A 12,644-nucleotide genomic window follows, 5' to 3' on the forward strand; every position below is an offset into this window, starting at 1 on the left:
TGATTGAGTTTTTTGAAGAAGTAACAAAGAGGATTTGGATATGAGCATAAGAGGTATAGTTAGTAAGTTTGCAGGTGCAGTGGACAGCGAAGAAGGTTACCTCAGATTACAATGAGATCTTGAGCAGATGGGCCAATGGCTTGAGAAGTGGCAGATGGTGTTTAATATAGGTAAATGTGAGGTGCTGCATTTTGGGAAAGCAAATCTTAGCAGGACTTATACACTTAATGGTAAGGTCTTAGGGAGTGTTGCTGAACAAAGAGACCTTGGAGTGCAGGTTCATAGCTCCTTGAAAGTGGAGTCGCAGGTAGATAGGATAGTGAAGATGGCATTTGGTATGCTTTCCTTTATTGATCAGAGTATTGAGTACAGGAGTTGGGAGGTCATGTTGTGGCTCTACAGGGCATTGCTTAAACAACTTTTGGAATATTGTGTGCAATTCTGGTCCCCTTCCTATTGTAAAGATAGAGTCATAGAGATGTACAGCACGGAAACAGGCCCTTCAGTTCAACTTGTCCATGCCGGCCAGATATCTCAACCCAATCTTGTCCCACCTGCCAAAAGGGTTCAGAAACGATTTACAGGGATGTTGCCAGGTTTGGAGGATTTGAGCTATAGGGAGAGGATGAATATGTTGAGGATGTTTTCCCTGGAGCATCAGAGGCTGAGGGGTGACCTTATAGAGGTTTATCAGATCATGAGGCACATGGATAAGGTAAATAGACAAAGTCTATTCCCTGGGGTGGGTGAATCTAGAACTAGAGGGCATTAAGTTTAGGGTGAGAGGGAAAAGAGACCTAACAGGCAACTTTTTCACGCAAGGGTAGTACGTGTATGGAATGAACTGCCAGAGGAGATGGTGGAGGCTACTACAATTGCAACATTTAAAAGGCACCTGGATGGTTATATGAATAGGTAGGGTTTGGAGGAATATGGGTTGGGTGCTGGCAGGTGGGACTAGATTGGGTTGGGATATCTCATCAGCATGGACAAATTGGACCGAAGGGTCTGTTTCCGTGTTGTACATCTCTATGACTCTATTTACTTTTTATTGATATTGCAAACCTTTTCTTCTTGAAACAATTAAAGGAAAAGAGAGAGAGAGAAGGTGCTGTCAGCCTCTATGACCAAAGTCATTGGTTCATTCATTTTGGAAACTGTATGAAGCACTGCTGGCAGGGCCTCAGTAGCATAATGGTTTTGAGCCTTGCATAAAAAGGCAGTAGAGCAATGGGTACACACTCTTCACATGAACAGGAACAGCATGTATCCTCAGGCTTTGCAGTTGCCTTTGTCTGCTGAATACCTAGACGTCTGACTCCAGGACCATCTGCTGCTGTTGGTCACAGCAGCCTCAATCCATGCCAGTTTTGTTTGCCTCACGGTCAGGAAAAAGGAACAACTTCATGTTGCAATCTGGCATACATGTGACTCCAGACTCACTGCTATGTGGTTGACCCTGAATTGTCCTCTGGGCAATAAGCGATGGATAATAAGTGTTGGACTAGCCAAAGGCACCCACAGACATTGAAACAGAATGGAAAAATAAATCTGATCAATCAGAACATCGGGATGTGAACATGAACTGTACAGTTCTATAATTCACTGAATTTGCAACCCATTCATAAAATAAACTGCCAATAACATTTGATGACATTAAAAAGTGTGAACAACAAGGTTCAAAATGTGCTTAAATGCTTAATATTGCAATAAACTAACCCTGAAGGAATAATCAGTTCTGAATTTCTGAGACCAGGTAAGGATAGCAGTTTCCATTCCTAAGGCTATTAGTGAACCAGATGGGCTTTTCTGACAATCAATAGCAGTTTTCATAGACTCCAAATTCCAAATTTTCATTGAAGTCAAATTCTGTTGCCTGCCACAGCGAGATTTAGACTAGGTCACCATCACATTACCTGGGTTTCTGGATTAATAGTCTACAGATAAATGCTGTAGGCCGTATGTTTATGAGGCGAGAGTGTGGTGCTGGAAAAGCATAGCAGGGCAGGCAACATCTGAGGAGCAGGAGAGTCGACATTTCCGGCAAAAGCAATTTATCGGGACTCCTGTGCTTTTCCAGCACCACACTCTCAACTCTAATCTCCAGCACCTGCAGTCCTCACTTTCGCCATGTGTCTAAGAGACTTGAACTTAATTCAGTCACATATCCATTCCATACCCATGGTCACCACTTGCCAGCAAGCCATGCCACCCACCTACAATGTCACTTGGCAGCTTTGTGTGTGATGATTGTAACCGATTGTGCTCTGCAGCATTGATCTTCAGAGCCATGAGTTAAGGTGTACCAAATGGAAACACCCAGCTCAAGGAATTGTTTGCTCTTTATCTAGTGCAGGTGAAAGGATGCTACCGACATGCAAAGCAATACGAGAAATTGCTGGAGAAACTCAGCATGAACGTTAACTCTGCTTTCTCTCCGCAGACGCTGCCAGGGTTTTGTCCAGCAATTTCAGGAAATTGGTGGAGAAACTCAGCTTGATCGCATGCCCTCTCCGCAACTTGCGTTTTTGTTGCTGGACGTCCCAGCACCGGTTGAAATCCCCCGTGTTTTAGTTTTGGACGGAAATAATACGATTTTTGGTTCGATTTGGAAATTACTAAAACCCAACGAGGTGGCGTGTACACTTGGAGGCAAAGAAAGAAAGAGAGGGGGCGACGCATTCAGGCGAAGATTGATCCTTTGAACAAAGTGATCGAGTCCCCGGATGAATGAATGAATGAAATGTAACCGTCGCTGGTCGTTGGAGCTGCTGCCGCCTGGGCGCACGCGCAGAAGGGCACGCCGCGGGCGCTGTGCATCCGGGAACGTGGAGCTGGTGCCCGGGTCACGTGACGCCTATTATTCCGCCATCTTGTCACCGAGGAGAGTAGGAACGCTGCGAGAAAACCTTTTCCTGTTCGCGATCCGCGCAGGTAAGGGAGTGAATACCAACGGCCCGGACAGCGGGAAGAAGGGGGATCGCGGACTGCGGTCCCGGATTAGGGACCCGACCTCTCACTCTCTATTCACCACCATTCCCCCCCCCTCCCTCGCCCCGGCCAGGCCAGGCGAGGCGGCCCCTGTCCTCACCAGCCGGTCATAGGCCGTGCCGGAGGGGAGAGGACAGCAGCACATGGCGTAGCCCCGGCTGCTGAGCTCGTCCTCTTTCTCGAGGCCAGCCGTATCTAACAGCTTCACTTCCCTGGGGAAGCTGTTTTCTCTTCTTTCTTCCTTTCTCTCTCTTTCCTCCTCTCTCTTCTCCCCCCCCCCCCCCCCAGAGCTAGTCAGCCAGCGGCCTCTTGAAGCAGGCTTGAGGAAGGGTAGGTGTTTGGGGCTGCCAGACTGTTTTGGTGATGCAGCTCTCTCTCTCTCTACCTACCCCCTTCGTAATCAAGAAGTTGCAGCCCCTGCCTGGGTTAAGCTTCAGCTGCCGTCTGGATTACAACAATGATCAGGGCTAATCATATTAACTGTTAGGGAAGTTTTCCTTAAGGTATTCACACCTGCAGCAGTGAAAGTGCGGATTTTAAGAATGACCTTTCTATCTTTTTAAATTCTGCATGTACTTGAAACGACGGTGACCTGCTGTCGTGTGGGAACACTGATTCACTTGTCTATGTTTTTAAAACATCAGACTTTTCGTATGGCTTTAATATCCATATGGAACATGGAGAAATGGTATTCATGTTTTTGAAGTCTGATTTCTTGATATCAAATGTATTCTGTTTCACTTATTGAATGCTGAATTCAACGCAATACTCCAGATCTAGTTTGCACTCATGTAGTAATATGATGACTGTTACATTTTTGTGTTAAACGTTTTGATTTGCAATGATGTCACAATTGTTACCAGTCACCAGATTAGTGTCTGCACTGATGTAATAGCAATTCCAAAGGTGCTTGTTTAAACCACTTCTGCATGTTGGTTAAAATCGTTTATTTCAGGTTCTTGGTATAGTGTGTGACATTGTCTTTTGGTATGTTATTCTTCCTTCTGACAATAATGTATGATGTTAGTTATGTCGGTGTTTACTGTCTGCATTTTGAATGTTTTTATAGCATAATTTCTGTATACAGGAAAAAAAATCACATATTAAACAGTTTCATTTGCTTTCAGTTGCAAAGCCGTTTGATTTATTTGAGGTGTTACAAATGCATACTTCTAAGTTTTTGCAGTCATGCTTGTCTCAATATGTAGAGCATTATAATTTTAACTTTATTGCAGTAAATGTTTTCATCAATTTTATTGGCAGTTCTTTCAAGTTACTTCAAAAATAATTGGAGAGTAGTTACCTTGAGACTCTACTTTTTTGAAAGTTTGTTTTGTTATTCTTAGACTTTTTTCTAAATTAATCAAATCAATTTCTCCCTGCCATTGCAATATATTGGTTAAAAATGATGCAACATTTTGCATACAACTTGATAAAGGAGAACTTTTTAAAAACCAGATTATTTTACTAATGTGTTGCAGTTTCATGTTACTTTGTTTTCCTGAAGGCAGCCTCAGAAGTCCTTTTATAAACAGTACCTCACTCTTTGCAGAAGTTTTATTTGAAATTCTGAATGGGGTGGTGAGCAGCAAAGGTAATTCATGATGTGGCTTTTGCCCGAAACGTCGATTTCGAAGCTCCTTGGATGCTGCCTGAACTGCTGTGCTCTTCCAGCACCACTAATCCAGAATTTGATTTCCAGCATCTGCAGTCATTGTTTTTACCTCCTTAATTCATGATGTTACTGGAATAGAATTGTCCAGTTTCAGAGACCTAGGTGCTGAATACATTCTGAGGTGCCCTTTTATACCTCTAAAACATGTAATGAGCAAATTTGGAACGTCTGTATACATCCTTGTAAAATTTTATTTTTTTTAAAGAGAAAGAATGACATTTGCACAGTGCTTCATCACCAGCTTAGAACATTATGAAGTATGTTGTACCTGATGAATTGCTTTTTGAGCATAGTCATTGTTGCATCAGTGAAATAACTTTGAAGGCATCTTCAAACCTTTGCTGCTTTTAAGTACAGTCGCAGTTTCCCTAACATCACCCAATTGAAGTCCTTCATACTTGGAAAATTTATATTTCCTGAGTGCTTGCTCAAGTTTAAATATTGGATTTTTTTTGTTAGGCAAGTCTTAAGTTTTAAATTATACTACTCATTATTAAACCTAATTTGAGCAGCAAAATTAAATCTTAAGTTGTGAAAGATTTGAAATAAATTTCACTTTTTATAGAAATAACATTTGGAGCACTTGTACTTACTTTTAAACTCCAAGTTTAACTAAAATGTTTCATATCTAATTGAAGGTCTAGCATATGGCAGAATATGCATTCAGTATGGAGGGATGGCACATTTTAAAACTTTTTACTGCTGCACATTTAGTCACTCTTCTCTCATTGTGTCGCCATAGTCTTACCAGACCATAGAGGCTGCGCTCTCATGAGAGGGAGAAGTGACTAGTGGTGATTTAACCTGGTGGCCACCAAACCTCAGGCGAGGGAAGAGGTTGAGATGGAGACCCCTTCGTGGCAACCTCAAACTGGTGATGGGAATTGAGCCCGTGCTGTTGACATCACAATCAGTAAACCAATGATCCAGCCAATTGAGCTAAACCAATTTAGCAAAGCACCATGCTTTTGCTGCCAACAAGTTCAGAAGAAATCAACCATAATAAAAAGGCTTTTGTTTCCCATTGCTATTTCTACATCTGTGTGATATGTTGCCACTGGTAATATAAGTGCATGATGTATAAATAAGCTGCCTTAATTGTAACTAATAACTTCATATTTTTCTTGAAAGTCACTTCATTTACTGTTCCTTTTGAGGTCTATCTGTATCCATCTGCTCTTTACTTATTTTGAAAGCAGCTTGTGTTTTTATGGCACTTATCTAATAAAACATCTCAATGTTTACCGGTGTGTTTATAAATCGCAATTTAATCTGGAGGTGCATAAAGCAATATTAGGGGCAGATGATGAAAGCTTGGCCAAATAGGTATGTTGTAAGTAGTAAGCAGCTCACTAAGGGCAGGTCCTCTGGTAATTTTTCCACTGCTGTGGTTTTGCATTTTGTTCATTTAGTTCTTGTCGGAGTCTTCCATTTTCAGTATTAAATTATCTGCCATTATTTTGTTTTTACTTGATGTGCATCCTTCTAATTTTCAGTTATCCTGTTCCAAGTTCTCATGCCTCAACCTTGTTGCATTTTTCTTGATGTCCAGTATCTTACCTTTTTCCTCCATTTGAGAACGTCTTCACTGCTGTGTCTCCATCTGAGCCACTGCATTCTTATCCAAACCCATATCTCTCAACGTTCCACTATCTACTTTTGTCAATTTTATATTTCAGCTCTGTGTAACAATTCTTTCCAAATCAGTTTTGATCAGTTTTTGGTAACTATGCTGCTGATTTCTATACTTAGCAGTTCTTTGTGTTTGCAGAATGTTCTTTCCTATTGATCTTCCCACTCTGGTTTATGTATTTAGTGAAATTGAACCTAATATGGTTGGGACAATAAATGGGGTAAGGCTTTCTACTGGCATAGTAACAAAGATTGTGATGTTGAGGGTCATTTGAGTAGTGTGGTCAGGCCAGAAACCTGATTGGAAGGATTAATCAAGGAATTGTGAGAAGACCCTGGAGTTAGTAGATTCTTTTGACAACAAAGGGAAATTGATGAATGGGTATAGTTTGCCACATTAGGGAGGGTGAGCTTTTTGAAGAATGAATTGATGGTGGATTTGAAGTTTGGCAAGTGGGATGGGGGCGATATGGGGAATGTAAAACCTGAGGAGAGGGAGCAGTTAACAAAACCAGCTAATCAGGAATCCAAGAAAAGGTTTTTGGTCATCCATTTGCAAATACTTAAAGATACATGGGTGAATCTCATGGATAAGCATTCTGAGAAATCAGAATTGAAGACAAGCTAGAGTAGAAAGAAGGTTAAAGTTAGGGCTTGGATAGGGCAGTGACGATCTTTTGAGAGGTGTTGAGCTCGGAGAAGTGGGAGCGACAACAGACCAGATGATCTCCCTTTCGGTGATTAAGAAATGTCCATGAGATTCTTGCACTTGTTGCTGCAGCTGGGTTTCTTGGCTGAATAGTTTACCTGGTCTTCACTTCAGGCAACACTGGCATTCATTGTGTTTACTCTTGCAGAATATAAAATTAAATCTACCCTTGAACTATATGCAGCCTTCTCCGGGTATGGGCTTGAATTAATTATATTACTCATTTTTAAACTATTCATTCTTGGGGTTAGGGTGACTCCCATCAAGCCAGCATTTGATGCCAATCTCTAGTATCCTTTGAGAAGATGGTGGTGAGGTTCTACCTTGAACCACTAGGTATGTCATAGTACTGTTCAGGTGAGTCCAGGAATTTGACCCAGCAGCAATGAAGGAGGGTAATATACTTCCAACTCCAGATCATGTGTGACTTGGGGAGCCTACAAATGATCCCAATGGTTTGTTCATCTAGCTGGTAGAGGTCACTAGTTTGGAATCTTATTTTTGAAGCAGTAGTTTTAATATGGCTAGTCCATTTAAGGTCAGTGGTAACTTCCAGAACGTTAGTGGTCTGGAATTCTGGTAAATGTCATAAGATAATTAAGTTATTAGAGCAGATATTTTCTAAACACCTACAAAATAAATCTTACTTGTAAGAGATTAGCTCACGCCTGTATGCTGCCTTGGTTTTATTGCATGCGGGAGTGGACTCCTTCAGTATCTGAGGAGTCATAAATAGTATTGAACACTGCAATCATCAGCAAACATCCCCATTTCTGACCAAATGATGGAGAGAAAATTGGTAAAGCAGCTGAAGATGGTTCGGTTTTGAGCCCCATCCTGATTGCCACAGTAGGAAATGTCTTGATACAGGTATATGGCTTCCAGAAACCACAATAATCTTCCTTTGTGCTGGGACATAACAAGTGGGGTATTCCCCTCGATTTCCAATAACTTCAGTTTTACAGAATGTCTTGATGCCATACCGTTAAATGCTTCCCTGATGATGTGGACAATTGTTCTGACCTAAAATGTAAAGAGAAAATTCCTGAGTTTTGGACCTTATGCAGTGATTGAACAATTATGATGGTAGTGCTCAAGAGGCCAGAATTAGTGGTCAATGTAGGTCAGTACCAGATTTAGTGAATATATGGATGCAGGCAATGAAGCTTTCTGTTTCACGTTTACAGATGCTTGAATGTGACTAGTCAACCATATTGAAATAACCAACTCATGAATTAGCAAATGTGTGGATTTGGTAGCTGAAGTTCTGAGGTAGAAGCGAAGTTGGACTATGTTATAAGAGGTAGAAATGAGCTCTTATCTGACCACACTTGTGTCAGACTTATGATGTCAGTCTTGCTGATAGCCTGCTTCAGCCTCAAACATTTTGGCATTGACAAAAGCAAATGGCTTAGGTTTACCCAATGCTAATTTTAGGAAATTTCTTTTCCTCCAGTAATAGAGTTGGATAAGCCATCTGATTTAATAACAGTAAAACATTGGGTGATGATGATGAAGTGGAGCTGCAAATAATATTACATGTGAAAACCAAGGTCATATTTTAAAATATGTAATTGAGGGGGAGTGTGGAGGTGTTAACAGGAGGGGGCCAAGAATAGTTCGGAGGGTTATTAGACAATGTGTAGGAGTGGGATGAGAAGCCACTGCAGGTGAGATTTTGACTGTATTTAAGTGAGAATGGAGCACAGTGAACCAACCAGCTGGATAGCAATCACTGGGTATTGAAAAATGTTATCAAAATAGAATTATAAGTATGGAAACAGACTCTTCGGTCCAACTCATCTGTGCAGACCTGATATCCCAATCTGACCTAGTTCTATTTGCCAGCATTTGGTCCATCTCCCTCTTAAACCATTCCTATTCATATGCCCATTCAGGTGTCTTTTAAATGTTGTAATTCAACCTGCTTCCATTACTTAGGCAGTTCATTCTGTACACACACCACCTTTTGTATAAAAACATGACTCCTCAGTTCCTGTTTTAAATCTTTCTCCTCTCACCTTAAACCTATGTCCTCACCCTATCCATGACATTCATGATTACAATATCAGAAGTGAGAATCTAGTTTTGATCCACCTGCAGTCTTTGACCGTTGTCTATGCTGTAGTGCTCTATTATGTGTCAGCTGCTGGCTAGTTGGGTGAGATAACATACACCTTCTTCTGCCTATCTTATTGTAGTCAGAGCATCGTTTGCATTGCTTCCAGTTCCTTCGCAACTTGCTCCTCACAGATTTATCTATGATCTCCTAAGGCAAGTAGGGATCGAGCAACAAATGCTGGCTTTGTCTGTGATGCCTAAATGGTGTGAAAGAATAAATAAGCAGCTCAGTGTAACTGAAGTAGCAATGCGAGAAAGTGGGTTTCATCAATGAAATGAGTTGTGGGTATTTAGGAAAAATGGGGCGAGATAAGAGTTCAGAGCTGGGTAAGTTGAGACCCAGTGAACTAGTGACAGAAAGTTGTAGAGACATTGAGAATTTGGATTTAATTGCTTGTCACAACAGTCATGAGCTATTGCACTTATTGTTGGAGCTAATCATGAAGGTGATGGACAAGAAGTTTAAGAACATGAATTTAGTCGCCAGCATTCTTTTCATCAGGGTGTTCCTCAAAACCTAACACTTGAACAGACCTTTTGACCAAATGTCTTAATGTCTCCTCCTTTGACATGGTGTTATGAACAGACAAGAAATAAAAACTGAGAAACAGCTGAATACATTTTTACATCATGCAAAAGTGATGTATGAATGGAATTTTTGTCGTGCGCACATAGTTTATGGTAATGGCTTCTCTCCCCTTATCTTTTGACTCCTCTAAAGATGTTATCCACTATACGCTTACAGCTATGTCGACCTCTTCAAAACAAATGCATCTGACACCAAGCTGTATCTTTCTGCTACGATTGCATTGCCTGTATACAGCACAAAGTACTAGATTAGGCACAGTTTTCTGCAGCTAATCTTTCAAAAGATGGTATCTATTTCCTTTTAGCCTATTCCCCAAGCTGTTCCCCTGGACTATTTGTCACCTCTGCATTCATTTCTAGTTCAAGGTTGACCAGCCCAGTCCCCACTCTACCAATGTATCACCTTTTGTCTTTCCTGACCTACTTTTGTTTTGTTGACTTGCTTCAATTTAACATTTAAATTTTTATCTCCATGCTTATTCCTTCATGCTCTTGACTCTCCATTTCTGTTACTCGTCATTAGCCCTACATATTGCAATGTTTTGCAGTGCAGAAAGAGGCCATTTGGCTCATTGTGTATGCATTGGATATTAAAAATGAATATAGTTATCTAATGCTAATCTCCTGTTCTTTTTCTATATCTTTATGGAATCAAATTCCCTTATCCCACCAGACGTCTTCACTCTGTCGGGTTTTAACTTATTCTCTCTCCCTAATTTTTGGTCACCATTGCTTCAGTCATCCAGGCCACGTCATATTCGACTTCCTCTGTCAACCATGGCTCAGTTGGTGGTGCATTCATCTCTGAATTGGAAGATTCTAGGTTTCTGGCTCCAGGACTTTTGCACAAAGATTAAGACTGATATTCCAGTGCAGTACTAAGGGAGTGCTATATAGTTGGAGATCCTGTATTTCAGATGAGAGGTCAAACTACAGCTCATCTGCTTGAGTGATGTAAGAGGTCATGGCACTATTTTGAAGAAGAGCAGGTTGTTAACCCTGACCATGGCCAACATTTATCTCTAAATCATCGCCTCAAGCAGCAGATTATCTGGTCATTGCATTACTGTTTGTGGGATTTTCCTATGTTCTAAATGGCCTCTGCATTTCCCAGAGTACAGTAATGTCTGCACTTCACAATTTAGTTAACTCGTAATAGAAGAAACTCGATTATCAGAATGACACAGCCGGGGAATATTTCATTTGGATAATCGAATGCCGGATAATACAGTTTACCCAAGCATCGGGACCTTGCAGTCTTGTTCGGATAATCCGAAACTCAGATAGTTAATGTTTGGACAATCAAGGTTTCTTTGTATAAGGTGCTTTTCAGACTTGAGTGTGAAAAACACTTTATTAATAAATGCAAGACTTTTAAATAAAAATTCTCCACTGTTCTGCCCCCTTTGCTTTTTTAAAAAAAAACTTCTTGAAAACCTACCCTTCAACTATGGTTTAGTGATGTACTTTAGAATGTACTTGTTTATACTTAGAAACATGATTGTGTTTTGTGTTGGTTTCCATAGAAATGTTAATTGAAATGTGGTGCAAGTGGCATGATCTTGGGTTTAAACGTTATTGTTACTTGTAGCTAGATTTTTCATGCACTTCTGAGCTTTTATCTTTTGAAGTGCACTGTTTCAAATTAATCTGTAAATTAAGTAACCATAGGCAACTTTTTATTTAATATTACACAAGTTATTTGACCCACATTGTGCAAGTTATGACTGATGATAGATGAGTTTATAGCAGTTGGGTATACTGGTAGAGATCACTATGTAAAAACAATGACTGCAGATGCTGGAAACCAGATTCTGGATTAGAGTGGTGCTGGAAAAGCTCAGCAGTTCAGACAGCATCCAAGGAGCAGGAAAATCGACGTTTTGGGCAAAAGCCCTTCATCAGGAATACAGGCAGAGTGCCTGAAGGACCTGTATTCCTGATGAAGGGCTAATCCAGAATCTGGTTTCCAGCATCTGCAGTCATTGTTTTTACCTGGTAGAGATCACTGCTTGTTATTATATAAATGTTATTAATTTGTAATTGCACACAACTCATGATGTACTTTTGCGAGAGCTTCTAGTGTTCAATATAACTTTATACTGGGTTACTTCTCATAAATAAGCAATTATTCAGATTAATGTTATTTCAATAGCAAATTCTTTTTTACCTAAACTGATCCTTCAAATATTAATTCATGAAAATAATTCAATGCTAAGTAAGGGGATAACAGAATAGATTTTAAAAAGTCTAAGAGGTATATTTTAAGGAATGTGTTAAGTGGAGAATGGGAGGTAGAGGTGCAAGGTGTAGGGAGCAAACTCTAGAACTTGGGTTCAGACAGCTGAAGTCACTGTCACTAATAGTATAATGATTAAATTAGCGATGTTCCAGAGGCCAGAATCAGATGAACACCAATACTTTCCAGTCTTCTAAGTCTGCAAGAGGTGAGACAAGGCCATGGTGGAGAGGTTTGAAAACGATGAGAAGTTGAAGCTCAAAACTTGACCAGTAGCTGATGTAAGTCAGTGAGTAGGACTTAAATTGTTCCCCACATTTACGGAGATAGAATATAGGAGATCAGCCAGGAGTACATTGTAATGTTGAATTTTTGAGGTAGTAAAGGCAGGAATAAGTGATTTAGCAGTCAAATTGATAAGGGGCAAAAACAGGTGAAGCGATGGAAATGGAAGCAGATAGTCTTAATAATGGTATGGTATATGGCCTGACGCTTATCTTCGATTCAGATGTAATGCAAAAAATTATGAACTGTCTGATTTCTGAACTTGATTAAGTATTTTTCTGTACATTTCAATCTCAATGAGGGAAGACGCACTGCCTGATCTGGTCTGGGAAATGTACAGGGTTAAATAGAAGGGGAACCTTTTAGGGAGCAGTTATGGTACTTTGTATTATTTAGATTTTCTG

The 12,644-nt window shown here is 40.4% G+C and overlaps 1 protein-coding gene across 6 annotated transcripts in view; it reads left to right on the forward strand.

Moving 5' to 3' along the window:
* The first annotated feature begins 2,840 nt into the window (after positions 1-2,840).
* The window catches only part of gigyf2 (GRB10 interacting GYF protein 2), a 207,024-nt gene continuing 197,220 nt past the window's right edge, over positions 2,841-12,644 (forward strand). For all 6 annotated transcript variants that reach the window (XM_072572842.1, XM_072572845.1, XM_072572847.1 and 3 more), the window contains exon 1: positions 2,841-2,934. The gene's annotated coding sequence lies outside the window, so the exon portion shown is untranslated. The remainder of the gene's footprint in view (positions 2,935-12,644) is intronic.

Source organism: Chiloscyllium punctatum, chromosome 6 (genome assembly GCF_047496795.1).
Source record: "Chiloscyllium punctatum isolate Juve2018m chromosome 6, sChiPun1.3, whole genome shotgun sequence".
Taxonomy (NCBI): Eukaryota; Metazoa; Chordata; class Chondrichthyes; order Orectolobiformes; family Hemiscylliidae; genus Chiloscyllium; species Chiloscyllium punctatum.